The sequence below is a fragment of the Sinocyclocheilus anshuiensis genome, unplaced genomic scaffold (assembly GCF_001515605.1).
Source record: "Sinocyclocheilus anshuiensis isolate Anshui unplaced genomic scaffold, SAMN03320099.WGS_v1.1 scaffold1142, whole genome shotgun sequence".
In the NCBI taxonomy this organism is placed as follows: domain Eukaryota; kingdom Metazoa; phylum Chordata; class Actinopteri; order Cypriniformes; family Cyprinidae; genus Sinocyclocheilus; species Sinocyclocheilus anshuiensis.
This window is the reverse complement of record NW_015536577.1, coordinates 884,107-897,601: the sequence shown is the minus strand read 5'-3', so window position 1 is coordinate 897,601 and position 13,495 is coordinate 884,107. Positions and strand designations below refer to the sequence as shown.

The following is a 13,495-nucleotide window of genomic DNA, read 5'->3' as shown; positions in this document are numbered from 1 at the left end:
CTGAGCATTATAACCCCAATTTGCTATTGTGTGCTGCGCATTTTACTAAGGACAGCTTCCACAACACGAGGGAGTACAGTGCCGGATTCGCCAAAAGTTTTTGTTGAAAGACGGAGCAAGGGGCGTGGCAGTACTGAAACACCGTCTAAGCTGTTCGCCAATCACAACGCACTGGGACAGCTAACCAATCACAACACATTTTGTTTTTTGGAAGGCGGACCTTCATAAAAGCCGGACCTAATCGAGCCGTTTGTGCCAGGCTGGAGAGAAAGGTATTTTAATAATGTAAATTATGTGAAAAATAATGTGTTTTTCGAACCACCAAGCATGAGAGCATGTTCTAGTACACCCCCAAAACAAAATCAAGACTTTGTAAAAGAGCATAATAGGACCCCTTTAAAGAATCGGCAACTATGAATGAAATACATCAGCTGTTTATACATAGCTGTTGATAAGAGGAGAGTCTAAAACAGTAAAATCATGTGTTTTAATAATTTTTCTTAGACATTTAGCAGGATTTTTTAAGCATTTAAGTACATTTTAGTACAATCCACTGATAACTGACATATTACATGAAAATTATGATTTTTCATATGGTCCATGCATTTATTTGTTGTTTGTGAATAACACATTTGTTTTGATTCCCATTTTCCTCTGCTCCTTAGGACTTGCCCCTTTTTATGTGAAGCAACACAAATCCAGACTAAAGGAGACATTTCAGAGAATTCATGAAGGAATATCAAATCAAGGTATCTCCACATCTCTGCATGAGATCTACACAGAGCTGTACATCACAGAGGGAGGGAGTGGAGAGGTCAATAACGAACATGAGGTGAGACAGATTGAGACACAATCCAGGAGACCAGAGACACAGGAAACACCAATCAAATGCAATGACATATTTAAGCCTTTACCTAGACAAAACAAATCCATCAGAACTGTGCTGACTAAAGGAGTTGCTGGAATTGGAAAAACAGTTTCAGTGCAGAAATTTGTTCTGGACTGAACTGAAGGAAAAGCAAATCAGGATCTCCACTTCATTTTTCCACTTCCTTTTCGACAGCTAAATGTAATAAAGGAGAGCAATCTCAGTTTGATTAACCTGATTCATCATTTTTTCACACATACAAATAAATTGAGCTCAACAAACATTGATGACTTCACAGTCCTGTTTATCTTTGATGGCCTGGATGAGTGTCGACTCCCTCTGGATTTTCAGAACAATGATATTTTGTGTGATGTGACAGAATCAGCCTCATTGGATGTGCTGTTGACAAACCTCATCAAGGGGAATCTGCTTCCTTCTACTCTCCTCTGGATCACCTATCGACCAGCAGCAGCCAATCAGATCCCTCCTGAATGTGTTGACCAGGTCACAGATGTACGAGGGTTCAATGATCCTCAGAAGGATGAGTATTTCAGGAAGAAGATAAATGATCAGAGTCAAGCCAGTAAAATCATTGCACACATCAAATCATCAAGAAGCCTGCACATCATGTGTCACATCCCAGTCTTCTGCTGGATTTCAGCTACTGTTCTGGAGAGAATATTGAGTGAAGCAGAGAGTGCAGAGATCCCCAAGACTCTCACTCAAATGTTCACACACTTCCTGATCTTTCAGCTCAAACTGAAATCCCTGAAGTACGATGGGAAATGTGACGTTAATCTTAAACAGGCTAGAAGTAATATCCTGTCACTGGGAAAACTGGCTTTTCAACAGCTGGAAAAAGGGAACCTGATCTTCTATGAGGAAGAGCTGAGAAAGTGTGGCATTGATGTCAGAGATGCATCAGTGTATTCAGGAGTTTGTACCCAAATCTTCAGAGAGGAGTTTGGGCTGTACCTAGGGAAGGTGTACAGCTTTGTACATCTGAGCATCCAGGAGTTTCTTGCTGCTTTATATGTGTTTCTTTGCTTTTTTAAACAAATAGGATTTGTTAGCATGTTTAGATCATCTTTGACTGATTCACTTAAGAGTGAAGTGGACAAGGCCTTACAGAGTGAAAATGGTCACCTTGATCTTTTCCTTAGATTCCTTTTGGGTCTCTCACTGGAGTCCAATCACACTCTCTTACGAGGTCTACTGAAAAAGACAAGAATCAGATCTCGCAGTGAACAGGAAATAGTTGAGTACATTAAGATGAAGATCAGGGAGAATTCCTCTTCAGAGAAATCCATCAATCTGTTCCACTGTCTGAATGAACTGAATGATGATTCTCCAGTGCAGGAAGTCCAAATATACCTGAGCACAACTGGTGACAGTCAACTCTCTGGGGTTAAACTGTTTCCTTCTCAGTGGTCAGCTCTGGTGTTTGTGCTGCTGACCTCAGAAGAGAAGCTGGATGACTTTAAACTGAGTAAATATCATAAATCAGAGGAATGTCTTCTGAGTCTGCTGCCAGTAATAAAAGCATCTACAAAAGCTGAGTGAGTATTTTACAGTGTTGAATATTGTACTGCAGTGATAATAATGAAGTTTTACAAATGGCCAAGACCAGTGGTTCTTAATCCTGGTCCTGGGGACCCCCACTCTGCACATTTTGTATGTCTCCCTTATCTGACACACTCATGCTGCATCCCAATGTGCCTACTTATACTACACCCTTAAACTATGTACTCTTTTGGTGAAGAAAAAGTACACACTTTTGAGTGTGTAGTAGAAGAGTGCGCAAGCTTTGGGACGTACTATCACGTCATACAATTGCATCTTTAACGGACTGCTCTGTCGTATAGTTACACACACCCTGTTACTGTAAACTGGCCTGTCAATCATCTTGTCACAATTAACATCCTCCACATTTAATTTCATTTAACTTCCTACCATATCGGAGAGAAAAGAAGTAGCACGTTGCTCGTAACTCTGCTCGTAACTCACGTAACTCTGCTCATATTTTTTGCATAATGATGCATTTAAAAGTTAACAACCAAATGGATATTTATAAAAGTTCACTCACATTTTTGCAGATGAAATATGACACAGGTAATATTAAATATTTTTACCAGGTCAAATGTTGATTATTAATAACTCAAACCACTTTACCTAAACCTCTCTACTTAACAGTCGATTGTGCACATCTGCCATGTTTTTTAACGCTTTTTATTCGTGTTTGTAGTTCTGAACCAAATCTTATGCTAACATACTATGATTTGGGACACACTTATTCTAATCTCACATACTATTTAGGATGGATAGTATGAACATTGGGACGCAGGGTCAGTTCAGTTCATGGAGCTCTCTCCTAGCAAGCTGATAATCTCAGTCAGGTGTGTTGAATAAGGAAAACATGCAAAATGTGCAGATCAGGGGGTCCCCAGGACCAGAATTAAGAACCACTGGCCAAGACACATTTCCAGAAACATACAAAATTCTAAATTGTGTTAAAATTAAGCTGTAGCAATAAAACATGGCCATCAGTTTAAGCTTTGTGCATGCATTTTTTGTAACTCAAATTTTAACTTAATTTTTAACTTTTTTTTTATACTGCTATAGTGCTATGTGCATATTAATCACTTTCACAATTGTCCAATTTACCTTATACACCTTATGCAATCTTTATGGGTCCAGTTGAAGTAAATGGGATGAGTTGCATTAATTGATAATGGGCTTTTGTAAGATAATGTTTTTTTTTACAAATTGGTAAAAGTTTTTTTTTTATTTTTTTTTTATATTATATATCAAATCTGAATCTGCTGATTCAGATGATACCTGTCATCAGTCATACATTAATTCAATGACAAATCAAAACACAACCTGTTTTTTTTGTTGTTTTTTTTTTACAAAATGTTAAAAAAATCAACTAAAACATTTATCACACCAATAGTGTTCATATATAAAATATCAAGAGTGAAAGAAATCTTTAATATTTTTGAAAATGGAAAATAGGATGGGTTTAAATTTGTAAGTAACTGAGTCAAACTGTGATAGTTTACTTAATATTTTAAAATTTGATATTGTTAACTTTTTTTTACTGTTTACAATTTTTATACTAAAATTTTATACTGTTTACACTTATATAAGTAAAATAACATAAGATGCTTATGTTATAATTTCCAGTCTGAGACGCTGCAATCTCATGGAGAAAAGCTGTTCAGCTCTGGCCTCAGTTCTCAGCTCAAATAGTTCAAATCTGAATGAGCTGAACCTGAGTTACAACAATTTGCTGGATTCAGGAGTGAAGCTGCTCTCAGCTGGACTAATGAGTCCTCAGTGTAAACTGAAGACATTACAGTAAGAAATAATGAAACCATTTTAAAAGAGAATACACTCAGTGTTCACTGTATTAGATATACCTGTACTCCTGCTTGCTAATGCATGTCACACAAGCACTGTATTAAGCAGAACATAAAGTATTAAATGAAAATTGTTTCTGTTGCTACATGAAAATATCTGAAAAGTCTGTGTGTTTGATCATCAGTTATAAAGTATGCAAAAACAATGCACACATTATTATGGAAAGAAGCAGAAAGATTTCACAGTCACTGGATCTCAGTATTCAGATCAGGTCTTCAGATTTGATTATCTAGGCAGCATTCCATAAGTGCATTTATATAGTTCAGCAGAAATTAAGCGTTAGCGTTAGCCAAAATAACATAAGATGCTTATGTTATAATTTCCAGTCTGAGACGCTGCAATCTCATGGAGAAAAGCTGTTCAGCTCTGGCCTCAGTTCTCAGCTCAAATAGTTCAAATCTGAATGAGCTGAACCTGAGTTACAACAATTTGCTGGATTCAGGAGTGAAGCTGCTCTCAGCTGGACTAATGAGTCCTCAGTGTAAACTGAAGACATTACAGTAAGAAATAATGAAACCATTTTAAAAGAGAATACACTCAGTGTTCACTGTATTAGATATACCTGTACTCCTGCTTGCTAATGCATGTCACACAAGCACTGTATTAAGCAGAACATAAAGTATTAAATGAAAATTGTTTATGTTGCAATTCTTGTTCTGTTGTATGTTGTATGTTGTTCTGTTCTGTTAACCCTAGGGGGCTTATTATTGCTGCATGGATGGGCAGGGAGTTTTTTGCCCAGAACAGAACCATACCGCCAAACCAAACTTTATGCTAAGTATCTATCATTTTGACGATAGTGGTCCTGACAGAATTAGAAATTTGTATCACTCCACATGTCTGTGTTTGCACACACCAGAAAGACTGTCAGTCTGTGCAGTAGTGGTGGGGATTTTTCAGTTTGCTCAATCATTACAGATAATTCCATTTTACCAGTTGAAGATGAGGAGTTTTCCCCTCATTTGTGCAGGTTGGAATACTGCAGTATTGGAGAAAAAGGTTGCTCTGCTCTGGCTTCAGCTCTGAGATCAAACCCCTCACACCTGAAAGAACTGAACCTGAACTATAATAAACTAGGAGACTCAGGAGTGAGACTACTCTCTGATCTACTACAGAATCCACATTGTAAACTGGAGAAAATGCTGTGAGTGTTATTATTTTAGTCTATTGTGTTGTTGAATTGTTTGAGTGGTTGAAATTTTCAATCCAAAATGTTCTATCCTTTGTATTTATTTATTAATTTACATTTTTACACAAGTTCTTTTGTCATCACCTAAACAGTGAATTTGGTTATTTTTTAAAGAAAAAAAAAGATGTATAGTATAAAATAAAGTAATACCGAATTTTGATGGTTAAGACTAAACACATCAACATTGTGTCACATTGTTAGATTGCTGAACAGGCACTGAACAGAAAAATTTATTCAACCCGTGAAACCACTTTGGCATCCAAGTAGAGCTGTACTTACAAAAAAAAAAGAAAAAAAAAAAATCTGATTTTTTTTTTTACTCAAATCTGACAGAGATCATATATTGTTGCATACATGTAAAAATTCAGCACAAGATTTTTGTGTCTGTTCTGAAGCACTTACAAATGTGGCTTTAAATCAGAAAAATATCTGATATCTGGACATCTGACCTATATATAAACGCATACGTCCGATTCCCCTTGGAATTCCAAGCCACCACAACGTGAGGCCGACATGTTTGCAGATGAGATAGCTTTTCTTCATGTTCTTCTGCACTCGGACAGGAACTCACAGCTTATTTTATTGTGGCAGAAATTTTATATATAATCTCTTTCTCTTGCAATTTCATTCGTACAAATAAAAGTATTCTTACTGCGCTATTTTATTTAACTTCAGAATTCTCATCACACAACCTGTAGATGAAATAGGTAATGAAAGCCATTAATTTGATCCTATATCTATATATGAATGACTATCTATAGTCACATTGCACTCTGCAGACATTATCCAACAACTAAGAATAATAACAAATATCTTTAACTAATCAATAATAATAATGACAACAAATGATAAAATGATAATAACAAACTAAAAATAAACAAATAACAGCTTTAACTTGTCTGTGCTGGCAAGTGATCATGGTACAAATATGATAATCCACATCTAGGGGTGCATTAAAATCAAAGAAGCACCCAATGTGAATTATATAGATTATCATTATTAGTTTTAAATATCGCTGCCATTAAAAACGGTGTCACTTACAGTGATCATCAGTGGGATTCTTTTAGTTTAGGGATTAATGCAAGCACAGACATCAGAAATGAATCGTGTCCTAGAGTGAATGTAATATCTGTTCACGTGTTCAGTGCTGGCTCCTTTTATCTTCAATAGTCAATAAAATTTCATCCTGCAACAGCTCTGGTCCATTCAATCTAGTTCTGAGAGGAGGTTTAAAGTCACATAGTAAAGTTTTAATAAAATATATAAATTAAATATATGCATAAATATAAATGAATTAAAAATATTGAAAACACACACTGACACACAAGCACACAAAACATCACACAATATGTATTGTACTCAAAAAGATCAATATGATAAATATGTGAGTTTTTCTCCTTTTCAGCACAGGCTGTGTAACTGTAGTTTTGGAGAGGAAGGTTGTTCTGTTCTGGCTTCAGCTCTGAGATCAAACCCCTCACACCTGAGAGCACTAGATTTTAATGATAATTATCCAGGACAATCAGGAATGAAGCTGCTTTGTGATCTACTGCAGGATCCACTCTGTCAACTGAAAAAACTAGTAATATCGATTACAACACAAGTGAATATCTTTAGCTTCATTGTTATGTTCTTTTGTAATACAATTTTTAAGAAGGCTCAGCCTTTGCCTATTAGCATGTGGAAATTGTTGATTCTTGTAACAGGAATTTGAAATTGTTGATTCTTGTAATAGGAAATTGTCAGCTTGTAATAGGAATTATGAGCCAAATGGACTAAGAGCAAGTTATGAGCTTTCTATCATTTTCAACCATTCTAAAAACATAGGTTACACTACATGCTCATAAATAAATGCACTTACATAAGCCTACACACACTCTTGTTATTGAAGAATGCCACACTGAAAAAGGCCATACTGTTCTCTGCTCTTTCAATCCTTTGCCACACAATATGCCAATCTGCCACTCAGGACCTCCTGAGAGTTCAAACTCACACCGAATATGCCCATCATAACACGACATTTGTTTTTTAATTAATTACATTTTTTATATATATATATATATATATTCTTTCCTCAGGATGTGTAACTGTAGTATTGGAGAGGAAGGTTGTGCTGCTCTGACATCAGCTCTGAAATCAAACCCTTCACACCTGAGAGAACTGGATCTAAGCTATAATAAACTAGGAGACTCAGGAGTGAAGCTGCTCTCTGATCTACTGCAGGATCCACACTGTAAACTGGAGACATTACAGTGAGTTATTTTAGCATATTTTTGAAGCTATTTCCTTTTACTCATCATTCTAGTTTTGTTTATATAATATAGATGATTTAAAATTAGGGATGCACCGATACCACTTTTTCCAGTACTCGCCCGATACCGATACTTTTATTTTTGGTACTTGCCGATACCGAGTACCGAGTACCGATACCAATATTTTTATTGCATTTGTAAGTTTTTCAAATATTGGGTACAGAAACCAAAAGAGTATGTATAATGTTAGTTGGTTGACTTATCCAAATGATGCGTGTGCTAAGTGAGTGAACATCAAAGATCACACAACAGAATTGTGCTTACGCTCTCTCTCCCTCCCTCCCTAGTTGTCGGTGTTTCTTTGTCTGAATATGGCACTTATCACATGCTGTTTGATATCGGGGCATTTTAACGAGTAGGAGTACAGGACCTCAGTATCGGGCCCGATGCCAGTATCGGTATCGGTGCATCCCTATTTAAAATACATTAATTAATGTGATTTGATGGTTAAGACTACACACATAAGCATTGTGTGATATTGTTGTATATCTGACTTGGAACCGAACAGAAAACAGTTTTCATTCAGTGGTACAACTTTGAGATCCAAGAGTAGTACTAGTGCATGCCATGGCCAGTCGCGTTTCCACTGTCACTTCCAGGGCTTGATCTGAGTTGGGAGACAACTTAAATGTCCGCAGTTCTTTTGTGAGCTGAAGTACTCAATTAATTGTTTCTAATGAGTCAATCTCTTATTTGCTAAAACAAAATCTAGCATCCACATGCATTCTTCTGTGTGAGGAGTTTTCATTCTTCTCTCTGCAGGCTGTATAACTGCAGTATTGGAGAGGAAGGTTGTTCTTCTCTGGCTTCAGCTCTGAGATCAAACCCGTCACACCTGAAAGAACTTGATCTGGGCTGTAATAAACTAAGAGATTCAGGAGTGAAGCTGCTAGCTGATCTACTGCAGCATCCACAGTGTAAACTGAAAAAAACTACTGTGAGTGTTATCTCAATATGAAATTGATATATTGTGACATAATGGTATTATATTTGGGGTTCTGAGTTTCCAGCTTGCAATTTACATTACAAGAGAAAATGACCAAACCTTCACTGACTTGACATTTATCATTATAATTGCTACACTCTTAAAAAAAAGGCACAAAAGCTGTCACCGGAGCTGTAACCTTTTAAAAGGTTAAAGTTCATATGTATTTTAGCTACTAACATGTACCTTTAAGGTATCAATATGCACCCTTTATGGGTACGTAAGGTACAATGATATATACCTATTAAAAAGGTACTGCCCCAGTGGCAGCTTTTGTACCTTTTTTTCTGAAAGTGTACATGGAACACACAAGTTTTACCTGACAAATTAATGTCTGAGCTTAGCTGTTAGGATTTTTTCTATTCCTCTCTGCAGGTTGGAAAATAGCAGTATTGGAGAAGAAGGTTGTGCAGCTCTGGCTTCAGCTCTGAAATTAAACCCATCACACCTGAAAGAACTTGATCTGGGCAATAATTATCTAGCAGTCTTAGGAGTGAAGGTGCTTTCTCGTCTACTGCAGGATCCAAAATGTAAACTTGAGATATTGCAGTGAGTATTATTTCTCTCTCTCTCTCTCTTTTAAGCCAGTTTGATGTTTTAACCTATGGAATGTCTTTGGGTTTGATTGAATTAAATTTTTTTAAATCATTTAAAATTTTGATTTAATTTGAATTAAACTTGGATTCTTTTATCTTTAATAACCACTAAAAACTTATGTCTACATGCATGGTAAAGCTTTATACAAATTGTACTTTGCTCTGAACACACACTATTTTACAACATCAATGTCCCAAATAGGAGCTTTTTCCCTTCTCTCTGCAGGTTGTATAACTGCCGTATCGAAAAGAAAGGTTGTGCCTGTCTGACTTCAGCTCTGAGATCAAACCCCTCACACCTGAGAGAACTGAATCTGAGCTGTAATAAACCAAGTGTTTCAGAAATTAAGCTGTTCTCTAACTTAGTACAGGATCCACGCTATAAACTGGAGAAACTAAAGTAAGTTTTTACTCTTTTATGATATATAAGCTTTACAACAGTTAGTTCTGGTCCTCAAATTTGAGGAGTTTCCAGTAGTTTCCAGTTTAGGTAATAGTCTCTCTGCTTAGCATTAAACAAGGGATAGGTTCACCTTTAAATAACAATAATAATAATTATTATTAGGGTAAGTAAATGACATATTTTTTTATTTTCGGGTGCACTACACCTTTAAATGTGTAATCATCCACTACCAGGCCACTTCTGACAGGGAAGCAAAGTAGTCATCATCGATGAAATTGGTAATACATGGTTAGGAGTCTGTCAATATAGTAGGAAAGCAGCAAAGGAGCAGAAGAAAACACATAGACAGAGACAACACTACATCTTTTGGATTTAAGAAAATAGTAGTCCTAATTAAGTCCTGAGATGTAGCACTTCATTTGGAATTATTTTCACTGTTTAAGGATCATGTGAAGAGAAAATGATGCATCTATAAAGTCTTTTCAACATGATCTCTAATATTGATCATGTGTAAATTAATATTTGATCTTTCTCCCCAGTTTGTCTGTACTGTATTGAGCCTCATCTCTTAACAACTACCTACAAATGACAAACCAAACAACAAGAGCTGCTATTGGACAAACACCAGCACTGACCAGCACAAATAAACCCATCTGAATGTATAGAAAATGCCCAAAAACTGAATATAAAAAACAGATTTTTATAGCCCAAATAAACACACCTGAATGTATAAAATCACCAAATAGTGGATATGAAAATCAAATTTCAGCATTTTAACAAATAACGTCACATGCACATTTGAGCTGCCGTTTACCATATTTGATGTGCTCCTTGTACATGCATTTATCAAGGTTTATATGTAAATTAAAGGCTAAATGAAATCTGTTCATAGAAAGCAATTATGTTTTGAACTTGGATTAAAACACTTGATTCGTATGGATTTGAAGTTTTGGTGGAACGAGGCTGGAGGAATGTCTTGTGAAACAGCATAATTTGCTTCATGAAAAATATGTATTCAACTGCATTTTGATTCTATGTTTTCATACCTTTGTTTGAATATACTTGTACTTTAGATAAACACACAAATAAACGATGCTTCAGATAAACAATACTGTAGCAAGTAAGTACACAACTTCACTTGTAGCCTTTTAGTCCATAATGGAAACAGTGAGGTCAGACATTAAAATGTGCAAACAAGGCAGGGCAATATATATACAATATATGCTTAAGTTAAATATGACCATTGTCATCATTTTTTTTTCAACCAATGAGAAATGTTCCCTCTACTGGCTTCACCTGGTTTTCCATTTTTGCCAAGGAAAATGTTGAGCTAATTTGAATAATTGGCAAAAGTAAATATAAATAAATACACCCCTCAATTTTCTTTGGTAATTGTGCAAACATCGTAAAAATGGCAACACATTTTATTTTAACCCTTTTAACTCATCTAGCTCATCTGTACTTTTTGTTAAATGTTCTATATAGTCTGAATGTGGAGTACGAATGTAATCCGAACATGTATTCACAACATTGTCAATTTCACACGACCTATCAGTTGCGTTGCTTCCCTGCCATTCACAAACCCCCCATTGGATAATATATTGCAGACTGAATGCAATTTATATGTACACTTAATTGCACCGGAAGTAGTAAACTGCCCCGGTACTTTTTGCCTACCGTTTCATGAATACTGTACTCATATACGGAGGCAAATTTGTGCTAAATTGTTATTCTAACTTTCAGAGACCAGAGTGATATAGACACAAATCCAGCACTGGTATATACAGTACAAGCTAGGTTCACCATGAGTCTTCAGTTATACACTGTTACCCTGGACACCATTGTTGTATTGTTCATCTTGTTGTGAGGTCGATTGTCTTGTAATTTTTTTTTCCCTTAGCAGCATGCTTTAAGACAATGTATAAGACAAGTAAAATCTCACACAATTGTTTGGTGAGAAACATTTAACACATGGGATGACTGTTCATTATTCCTACCTTGTTTGATCTAATTTGTTCATCTTGGATAAAAGCCAATTGCTAAATACTGCTTTAATTAGCAGAAGCTCGGAGTTCATTACAAGTAAAGATTAACTCAAATTAATGTCCAATTACTTATAAGTCAAAAGCCCTATTCGCAAGGGATTGGTATTATCTGGGGACCTTGTGTGATTTTGAAATTACCCCCCCACCTCTGAATTTCATGTGGTGCATTCGCACGGGATAAGCGAAGCCTGTGATTTTACTCGAATTTACCGACTTGTCTACCGGATACCCAGATGTCAAGGCTTTGAGAGTCCCGTTCTATGGTCCAGATGGATAAAAAAAGAAAAAAAAGAAACTAATATAGTTTCATGCGCAGTGTCATTTACATTTCACCAGGTTAAAATAGTATCTCAGTATCCGGGAGATAAATCAGTAAATTCAAGTAAAATCACAGGCTTCGCTTATCCCGTGCGAATGTACCACACGAAATTCAGATGTGGGGGGGTAATTTCAAAATCACACAAGGTCACCATTTAATACTAATCCCGTGCGAATAGGGCTAAAGAGTCATGTAATAAGCAGGATAATGTACAACCAGCTAGTTGCTATGAACAGCACTATATTTGACAATTATTCTCATGCTACCTACACGCTTGTAAGAAACAATGCGGGGGGAAAAAGACAACAGCTTCTTTCTTTAAAGATTTTTTTCCTCTTTATTTAGCTGAACATTTATTCATCCAAAAACAGTTTTCACCTCTGGGTTACAACACTACTCCGCATTTGAACAACAAATGCACCAACAATAACGTTACATGTCAATCTCACAGTAATATGCAATATTCACTGCTGTCCTAATATCTTGCCTTGCTCAAAATGAACACTTGGTGATCCAACACCACAGCAAAGTAAGCGTTTCTCCCTGTAAAGGACAGAAGAAAATAAGATTACATTTTACATGAAGAAAAATCATTTATTCCCATAAGATTACAGACAGCTAGTTGAAATGTTTGAAGATTATATAACCATGCTGGGAAGGGCACCGCAGCAGGCCTCAAACCACCTCAAAAATCGCTCTAGCAGACATTACAGGAAAGGACAGAGTCACAATGACTCAACCTTGCTGGTCAGCCTGCAACAATGACTTCGGTTTTAGAGAAAGCTTAACTAAAACCGTATAATAAAGTGTTGCTTTGAAAATAGGTGTGAATTATTTGTTTACCAAACTTACTTCGTTGTAGCAGATGCGAGAAACTCATGGCAAAGGTGGCATCAAACTCATGCCCAATATATAACATTAACTTGGCCAGATGAATGCTCTCTGAAGGCTTCAAGGAATTTCCATTTTACTGTAAAATAAAGACCATTTCAGCAAGTTTCACAAGCAAAGGATTACATTGTGCAGAACTTGCGACCTTCAAGCACACGTTTGAAGTATTGATTGTCTGAGGTTTCTATAACCATACTGCAGAAGGCAAACAGCAGGCCTCAAACCACCTCATGTCCATCTAGCAGACACAATAGGAAAGGACAGAGTCACTTCAGACTCAACCTCGCTGAACGGCCTGCCGGACTACTACATATTACATTACATACATATTCATTTAATTACCAAACTGGCCAAAAACTACATTAACAATGCACATAATTACTTTTTAATACAGATAAAGTACAAAAAGTTAAATTTAACGAAAACATGCATCTGAGCTCGACACGTGGACCTTGTGACCACGT

At 36.3% G+C, this 13,495-nt stretch overlaps 1 long non-coding RNA gene and 1 pseudogene across 1 annotated transcript in view; one reads left to right on the top strand and one right to left on the bottom strand.

The window, feature by feature from the left end:
• Positions 1 to 9,777, top strand: part of LOC107702628 (NACHT, LRR and PYD domains-containing protein 12-like) — an 18,615-nt pseudogene extending 8,838 nt beyond the window's left edge.
• Positions 9,778 to 12,453: 2,676 nt separating this feature from the next.
• LOC107702696 (uncharacterized) overlaps positions 12,454 to 13,495 on the bottom strand; it is a 1,413-nt gene continuing 371 nt past the window's right edge. Inside the window, exons 2-3 of the long non-coding RNA XR_001635788.1 lie at positions 12,993 to 13,110; positions 12,454 to 12,683 (exon numbers count right to left, since the gene is read on the bottom strand). This is a non-coding gene — a long non-coding RNA (uncharacterized LOC107702696). The remainder of the gene's footprint in view (positions 12,684 to 12,992; positions 13,111 to 13,495) is intronic.